The sequence below is a fragment of the Nannospalax galili genome, unplaced genomic scaffold (genome assembly GCF_000622305.1).
Source record: "Nannospalax galili isolate Female #2095 unplaced genomic scaffold, S.galili_v1.0 scaffold1745, whole genome shotgun sequence".
NCBI lineage: Eukaryota > Metazoa > Chordata > Mammalia > Rodentia > Spalacidae > Nannospalax > Nannospalax galili.
In genome coordinates this window covers 305,972-313,905 of record NW_008352148.1, presented here as the reverse complement: position 1 = coordinate 313,905, position 7,934 = coordinate 305,972, and the positions used below count along the sequence as shown (strand labels likewise).

The following is a 7,934-nucleotide window of genomic DNA, read 5'->3' as shown; positions in this document are numbered from 1 at the left end:
ATGGAGGAATGCTGCTTACTGGCTTGTTCCCCTGGCCCCTGCTCAGCTTGCTCTTATCCAACACAGGCCCACCTGCCCAGGGGTGGCACCACCCACAGTGGGCTGGGCCCTCCCACATCACTCATCAAGAAGATGCCCCACAGACACAGCCACAGGCCAGTCCAATGAAGGAAATTCCCCAATTGAGAGTCCCTCAATCCAGGTGTGCCAAGTTGACACTAAAGCTATCTAGCATGGGAAGGAAGGGTTTATTTTGGCCTACAGTTCCGGAACACACTCTATGATGGTGAGGAAATCACCGGGTCAGTGTGAGGCAGCAGGTCACATTGCATCCCCAGCCAGGAAGCAGAAGGAGACAAATGCTGGTGCTCTACCACTTTTTCCTTTTCATTCAGTGCAGGACCTCAGTTCATGGGATGGTGCTACCTATGGTCAAAGTGAGTCTTTCCATCTCAACCAACCTACCCTAGCTAATCCTTCACAGGCGTGCTCACACTCCTCGAAGGCTTGTCTCCTAAGGACTTGAGAGCTTCTCAGGTTGACAGTCAATATGTCCCATCATACCTAATTCCCATCTGTAGAAAAATGTGAACTCAGTCTTAGAAAAATCAAGCCTATAGGAAAAAATGTAACTTTGTGACACAGCTAATAGATTTAAAGAACGTGAGCCTTAAAGAGGCTTAGCATCACATGCACTGTTCAATATTCCTGAACAAATAAATATTTACTATTCTAGAGGTGGAGACTAAGAGAGGAATGGGTTGTGATTTTTGTCATCAGAGATATTTGGCTGGTGGGAGGGAGACATATGGGTGACTGTAGTTTTGTCATAAAGTCTTAGGCAATTCCTAAGGAAGTCTGACTTTGCAGCTATTATTAAGTGGAGGCAGTTTGGTGACATCTACCTGGGAGCAGGTAAGAAAGATACCCAGGGAAAAATAGGATGAACCAAGAGGTATGGGAATCTGTACTTGAGGAGGGCAGGGATGACTTCACCCTGTGCCAGGAGGAAGTGCCTTGAAATGTCAGGGCATTCAGAGCTGACCTGTTGAAGTTTCAGGCTGGCTCTGAACAGAGTCTGGGGTTCTGTGTGGGCGGCAGGTGACCTACATCCTGTAGGCCGATTTGCTGTGTTTTAAAAGTCAAGCAGGGAAATCATGACTTTGGGGAGTCATTCCATGGAGGGAGTACATTGGAAGCACCCCACCGGACTCTGGACAAAACCAAGTGCATTCAACCAAGATCTAGATCTGGCCCTACTGTGACTGGACACTGGGCCCTCCTTCTTCAGTGTGGTCTGATCTTCCCGTGTCTCCCTTGCATCTCTTCCCTGGATATTACTTTCTCATTTTCAGATGAGGGAGGTTGAAGCTCGATGATGCCATCTGGTTAGTTGGTGGTGGAGCTCAGATGTGAGTGCATGTCTGTTTGACTCCAAACCCAAGCTCTTTCTAGTTAGTTGAGAATTCATCTCTCAGAGGCTTACTCCAGAAATAAGAATCCCACTCCCCGAATCATAGGCGTCATCTATACTTGAGGTCATCATCTAATCACTGCTTAAAGAACCCATCTTTTAAAAAATGTATTTGTTTATGAATTTTTAAGTTTTGATATGAGTTATGTATTGTATATGGAGCATGTTCTCTCTTACAACTTTTCTCTTTCCTCTTCTCCCATCTACTTTGTTCCCCTAGACAACTGGATTTCTATTTTTGTGTCATATGCAAACAGGATGAAGTATCTACATAAATTCTTACAACCACAAATGCTAGAAAAATGTGATATTTTTCTTTCTGAAATTGAGTTAATTCTCTTAAAATGATCACCTCCATGTGATACATTTCCTGAAAAGGACACCACTTTGTTCTTTAGAGCTGAAAAAATTCCGTTGTGTATACATTCCACATTTTTTTTATCCGTTCCTCTGGTTTTGGATACCTTCAATTTCCTGTTCATAATTGAACATTGTAAATAGTGTTGCAATAAACATTGATGTGCAAATATCTCTGTGACATGTTGACTTGGAGTATTTTAAATAAATACCCAGGGGTGGTATATCTGGGTCATATCGAGATAAGTTTTTGGTTTATGAGAAACTTCCGTATTGATGTGCATAGTGACTGAACTAGTTTACATTTCCACTAGCAGCCTGTAAGGGTCACCTTTTGCCTACATCCTCACCAGCATTTGCTGTTACTTGTTTTCTTAGTGACTGTCATTCTGACTGGGGAGGGATGGAATCTTGATGTAATTTGATCTGATTTCTCTGATGATTGTGAAGGTGAATACTTCTCATATGCTTATTGGCCATCCGTACGTCATCTTTTGTAATTTGGCTGTTCATTAGCCCATTTATGGATTGGGTAGTTAAAATTCTTCCTGTTTAGTTTTTTGAGTGCTTGGTACATTCTAAGTATTCATCCCCTGCCAGATGCATAGCTAACAAAGACTTCCTTCCATCCCATAGGCTATGTCTTCACTTAATTGTTTCCTTTGCTATCTGGAAGGTTTTTTAAAAAATGTCATGAGGTCCCATGTGTCATTTATTGGTCTTATTTCCAGGGTGACTGGAGTCTTATTCAAAAAGTCCTTACATCTTAAAGTGTATTCCCCGCTTTTATCTCTAGCATTTCCAGAGTTTTAGGTCCTACAGTAAGGTCTTTGATCCATTTGAAGTTGATTTTCATGTAAAGCAAAAGATGAGGATCTAGTATCATTCGTGTACATGTGGAGATCCAGTTTCCCTAGAACCGTTTGTTGAAGAGGCTCTCTCTTCTCCAATGCGTATTTTTTTGCCATCTTTGCCCCAAATCAGGTGACTGTAACTGTGGGGGTTTATATCTGGGTCTTCTATGCTATTGATCTATGTGTCTGTTTTGTGAAATGGCCATCTCTTCACACCATGGCAATAAAATTCAACAAAAATTTTGGTAAGAACAAATAATAATCACAGCAGCAATATCATTCAATCTGGACCTTTTGGGTATAAAAGTCTGAAAACACACCTTCTATCTGAATGGAACACACAGTCGGTTGTATCTCCATGTGCCCACTGTACATGCAGGAGTGAGGTGAGAAATGCTGACCGTACCTGAGCACTACTGGGTGGCTGTTGTGTCTCCATGCTCACCCCACAGTCCTCTCTGCCTCACTTTCTTTCCTTTGTCTCCAACAGGGAAATGTACTAGAGAAGCTGAAAATTTGCTCCATGCCAAGATTTGTCCAGTTTACTCATGGCATAGGGACCAGAAAGAAGGACCCTACCTTGGTGGTGACAGACATGCATTTTGGGACAATCCCTGTGAGGCTGTTTCAGCCCAAGGCAATGTCCTCCAACCTCTGGTGAGGCATCATCTTCTACCATGGAGGGGGTGGAATATTTGGAAACCTGGGTAAGTACTTCCGTGTGGGGTGGGAGAGGGAGGTCCTCACGACAGGAGGAGTCTTACACACATTTCCATGAGGATTTCTTGGGAGGGCATCAAAGCAGAAGTTGGAGCTTCTAGGAAAGATGGATTGAGGGCTTAGGGCTCATATCTATCAGTAAGTTGTAGCCTACATTGTAATACTTTCTATATAATGTTACTGTAAGTCCAGGTTGGAGCAGTGATGCCCCCTCGGGCTGTCTCAGCACTGAGTTTGACTCTTCCCTTTCCTTCCCACTCACAAGAACTGGTCGTTCCTATTTGTTTCATGGTGATCCCAAATCCATGTGCTTCCCTCAGCTTGGCTGGCTGACTGTGGTAAGAATCTGTCCATTCTTTTTTTAAATTTTTTTTGTGTATGCGTGTATTGCCTGCATGTAAGTGCACTCGTGTCATGCAATGCCTGTGGAGGACATAAGAGGCTGTCGGATCCCCTGGAACTGTGGCTGGCTGACTGTGGTAAGAATCTGTCCATTCTTTTTTTAAATTTTTTTTTGTGTGTATGCGTGTATTGCCTGCATGTGAGTGCACCCGTGTCATGTAATGCCTGTGGAGGACATAAGAGGCTGTCGGATCCCCTGGAACTGGAGTTACACTGGTTATTAGCTGCCACGTGCATGCTGGGATTCGAACCTGGGTCTTCTGCAAGAACATTCAGTGTTCTTAACTGCTGAGCCATCTCTCCAGTCCCGAAGTTTTGTGTATTTCATACAGAACATTTCAAACAATCTTAATCATCTTTATGACCGCCATCCCCCTATCCCTACTTCCTCTAGCTCCCCCACTGGAGCCCACATACTTCGTCATCCCTGTTAAGGCCCACTGTGTTGTAAGTGTCTCCAGCCGTTCCCCAGTGCAAGTCCATCCACTGAGTCTAGTCAGCCTATCTAGAGTCCCTTGTTTAGGAAGATCAGCTCTTCTTCACCTAGCAGCAATCAGCTCCAATATGTCTTTAGATAAGATTGAGGTCTGCTGTTCATTTTCCCAGTTCTGTGCTGGGTTTTTGCCTGCCTGAGTTTGTGTGGGACAGGCTCGTGGAACATAGAACAGGGGTAAGGAAGAAGACACCAGTGAATCTGTCAGTTCTCGTTAATCAAGCTCTCTCATGCAGCGGAGGGCCAGGAACACAAAAGGTCACAAATGACCAAAGCATAGCAATCAAGAGTCTACTGAATGCTGGTCCTGAGACAGGACTCCTTTATTCAACTTCACCCACCCAAGGCTCAGGGACCATCTCGGAAGAGGGGGTGGAAAGACTGTAAGACCCAGGGAGGAGGTGCATGACCATATAGAAACAGACTCCTACAAGCTCCTGGGAACCTGCTCGTATGATTCTATGGCATCCATTCTTACCCAATCTCTTCATCTTTGCCACCCAAAAGTTGCCGCTTTGCTCCAGTTCTCATCCTTCAGTCTGGTCCATTCTCTCTACTTGATGGTTCTTAAAAATATGTCTTAGAGCTTGTCTCGGGTGTACGTCAGCCTATCCTGTGCCCTCGATGTCCTCTCCCATCTGGCCACCTGTATCTTCTCGCAACGTTGCCGTGCTACAGTCTGCGAACTGCTCTGTGCTGCAGGCACACTGGGCTGATTCCATGGTCTTCTATATTTGGTGCTTAGTCAGGCTCAAAGATATCTTCTCAGTCTAGTTAGCATGGCTGGCCACCTTTGTTTGTCTCCTCTTTTTTTCTTTCTTTCCAGTGGTCCTTCCAAAATTGACATTCCCCAACATTTTACCTAAAGACTTCCTGTTACTCTGAGGTGATATCCCGGACCCCCTGCCTCAGTCCCTGACATCATCTGTGTTAAATGTTCATGGCACTCGTCACAATCTGATCCTGTTCTCCATATGTTCTTTTGATTCCTGTCTGCTCCCCAACCCCTGGTAAGAACAACTCCAAGGGGCTTGGAGAGATAACTCCGTGGTTAAGATCACTGGCTGCTCTTACAAAGTACCTGGGTTTGATTCCCAGCACTCACTTGGCTGCTAACAACTGTCTGTAACTCCAGTTCCAGGGGCTCTTACAACCTCTTCTGACCTCCATGGGCATTGCAGGGCAGAGGTGCACTTACACACATACAAGCAATATATTTGCATACATAAAATAAAAGTAATAAAATATTTTAAGGAATCAAGAATAACTCCAAGAGGGCAGGGAAGACCTGTGTTATATTTGTTATTGCATGCCCAGTGTCTGGCCTATTGTTTTCATGATTTTGAATGAATACATTCATAAGTCAATAGAAGGAAGGATGGGTGAGTAACTATATGAAAAGGTGGGTTTTCAAGTGAACAGATGAATGAAAAGATGGGTATATGAATACAGGGACACATAGGCAGATGCATGAGAAGAGTTTCTCATATGTGAGGCTGTCCTTGTACAAGCTCCCTGAGATGAGGGTTTCTTACTGCCTTCTGATGGTAGAAACATCCACGGCTGTTATGCTGAAGGTGTTACCAAAATACCTTCTTTCCTTCATACACTAACTATAAACATGTCCTGCCTGTGACACCTGTTCTTGTCCATAGCCTTCTTCACTGCCATAAGCCCCTGGGAGTCCCTGCCCCCCAAAACATCAACCTCTACTTCAAGATAATGTAGGTAAACAGGGATGACTCAGTAGATTTTTTTGGTCCTCTAGTGTGTCCTGGACCAAAAAAGATCCAGCACTACCTCCTGGACCTGTCAGTCAAAGTAGGAGGCTGAACCATGCAGAAGAATACAAACGAGGAGGTGGTTTCAGATTTGAATAGCACAGGGGTGGGGTAGAGAGCTTTGTAGAGTCATTGCGCTCCAGTCTCTAGAAGAGGTGAGACCTGAGGCCAGACCCAAGGGATGAAGAGGACATCAACCTCTACTTCAAGATAATGTAGGTAAACAGGGATGACTCAGTAGATTTTTGGTCCTCCAGTGTGTCCTGGACCAAAAAAGACCCAGCACTACCTCCTGGACCTGTCAGTAAAAGTAGGAGGCTGAACCATGCAGAAGAATACAAACGAGGAGGTGGTTTCAGATTTGAATAGCACAGGGGTGGGGTAGAGAGCTTTGTAGAGTCATTGCGCTCCAGTCTCTAGAAGAGGTGAGACCTGAGGCCAGACCCAAGGGATGAAGAGGAGCCAGGCCTGAAGAGCTAAGGACGAACATCTGAGCCAGGCTGGGGACCAGGGTGAGGTGAGTGAGGCTTGATCCTCAAGCTCCAAAACAAAGGATTCCAGAAACTCAGTGATAAAGGTGAATGACGCTGTATATTAACTCAATATTTTTTTAAAAAAGCACTACTAGAAAAAAGAGGAAAATTGTATTTAAATTCATGTGAGGGCAGGTACCAAAGGTGGAAGTTACTTGTGCAGGTTGGAAGTAGGTTATTTGAAATTTGACTCTTTTCCTCATTGTGGCTAATTTGGCACTAATTCTGATTTTGTGAATTACTGCATCCAAATGTACTTATCTAAAAGACTGCTGGGACCTTGCTTTAGTGCTAATGGTAAAGCATCATCCATCACACCAACTTCTAAAGCCCTGTGAAGTCTTATCAGGCAGGTGGCAAGTAAGATACCCTGAAATAAGATCAAGAAATGCCTAAGGTAAGGAAGGAAGCCAGGTGACAGAGCAGGAAGTCAAGTCAAGCTGAACAGTCATGCCCAGGTTAGGGGTAGCAATGGCCTTCCCCTAAGCTGTGTTTAAAGTCCCTTGGAACCTTTAAGGGACCTTCCCCCAAGGCTGAATCAGTCTCTTTCTGTGGCAGGCCAGATATCTGCACATAAAGCAACCTATAGTTGACACTAATATTCGGTAGGAGTAGGCATGAGACCTGCTTTTATAGAACCTTGGACAAAGGAGCTGACCACCCAACTCAGCTGAGATCATACTGTGTGCCTCAGCTCTCAGTCCCTTCCCCACTGCTCTAGTTTCATTCCGTTGCTATGATGAACACCTAGGGGAGAAAAGGGTTACCGTCCACCACTGAAGGAAATCAGGGCAGAAACTCAGGCAGGGACTTGAAACTGAAAGACTGAAATAACAGTGTTTGCTGACTAGTTTGCAGGCTTATGCTTAGCTAGCTTTCCTAAACAGCCCAGGACCACCTGCCCACAGAATGGCATTACCCTTAGTGGGCTGGGCCCTTCTATATCAGTTAACAATCAAGATAATCCCCCCAGACATGCTCACAGGCCAATCTGATCTGGACAATCCCTCCCCTGAGAATCCCCTTTCAAGTGACTCTAGGCTGTGCTAAATTGAGTTAAAGCTGTCTAGTATACCCATAATGCCGAAGATGCATGCCCTCATGAACACTGAGGATGACTGGCATCACTTAGAAAATTTTGGTGCTGGCCTGAATGGGAAGTGTATGGCATTAATCCAGCACCTGGGAGGCTGAGACAGGGGATCACAAGTTGGGATTTGCTTTTGTTACTTAGTGAGGTCCCATACACACACACACACAAATTAACCAAACAACAAACAAGCCAACAAACCAAGCAAGTAAGAAACAAACCAACCAAAA

At 44.7% G+C, this 7,934-nt stretch overlaps 1 pseudogene; it reads left to right on the top strand.

Moving 5' to 3' along the window:
* LOC103746745 overlaps positions 1-7,934 on the top strand; it is an 18,584-nt pseudogene that overhangs the window by 3,674 nt on the left and 6,976 nt on the right.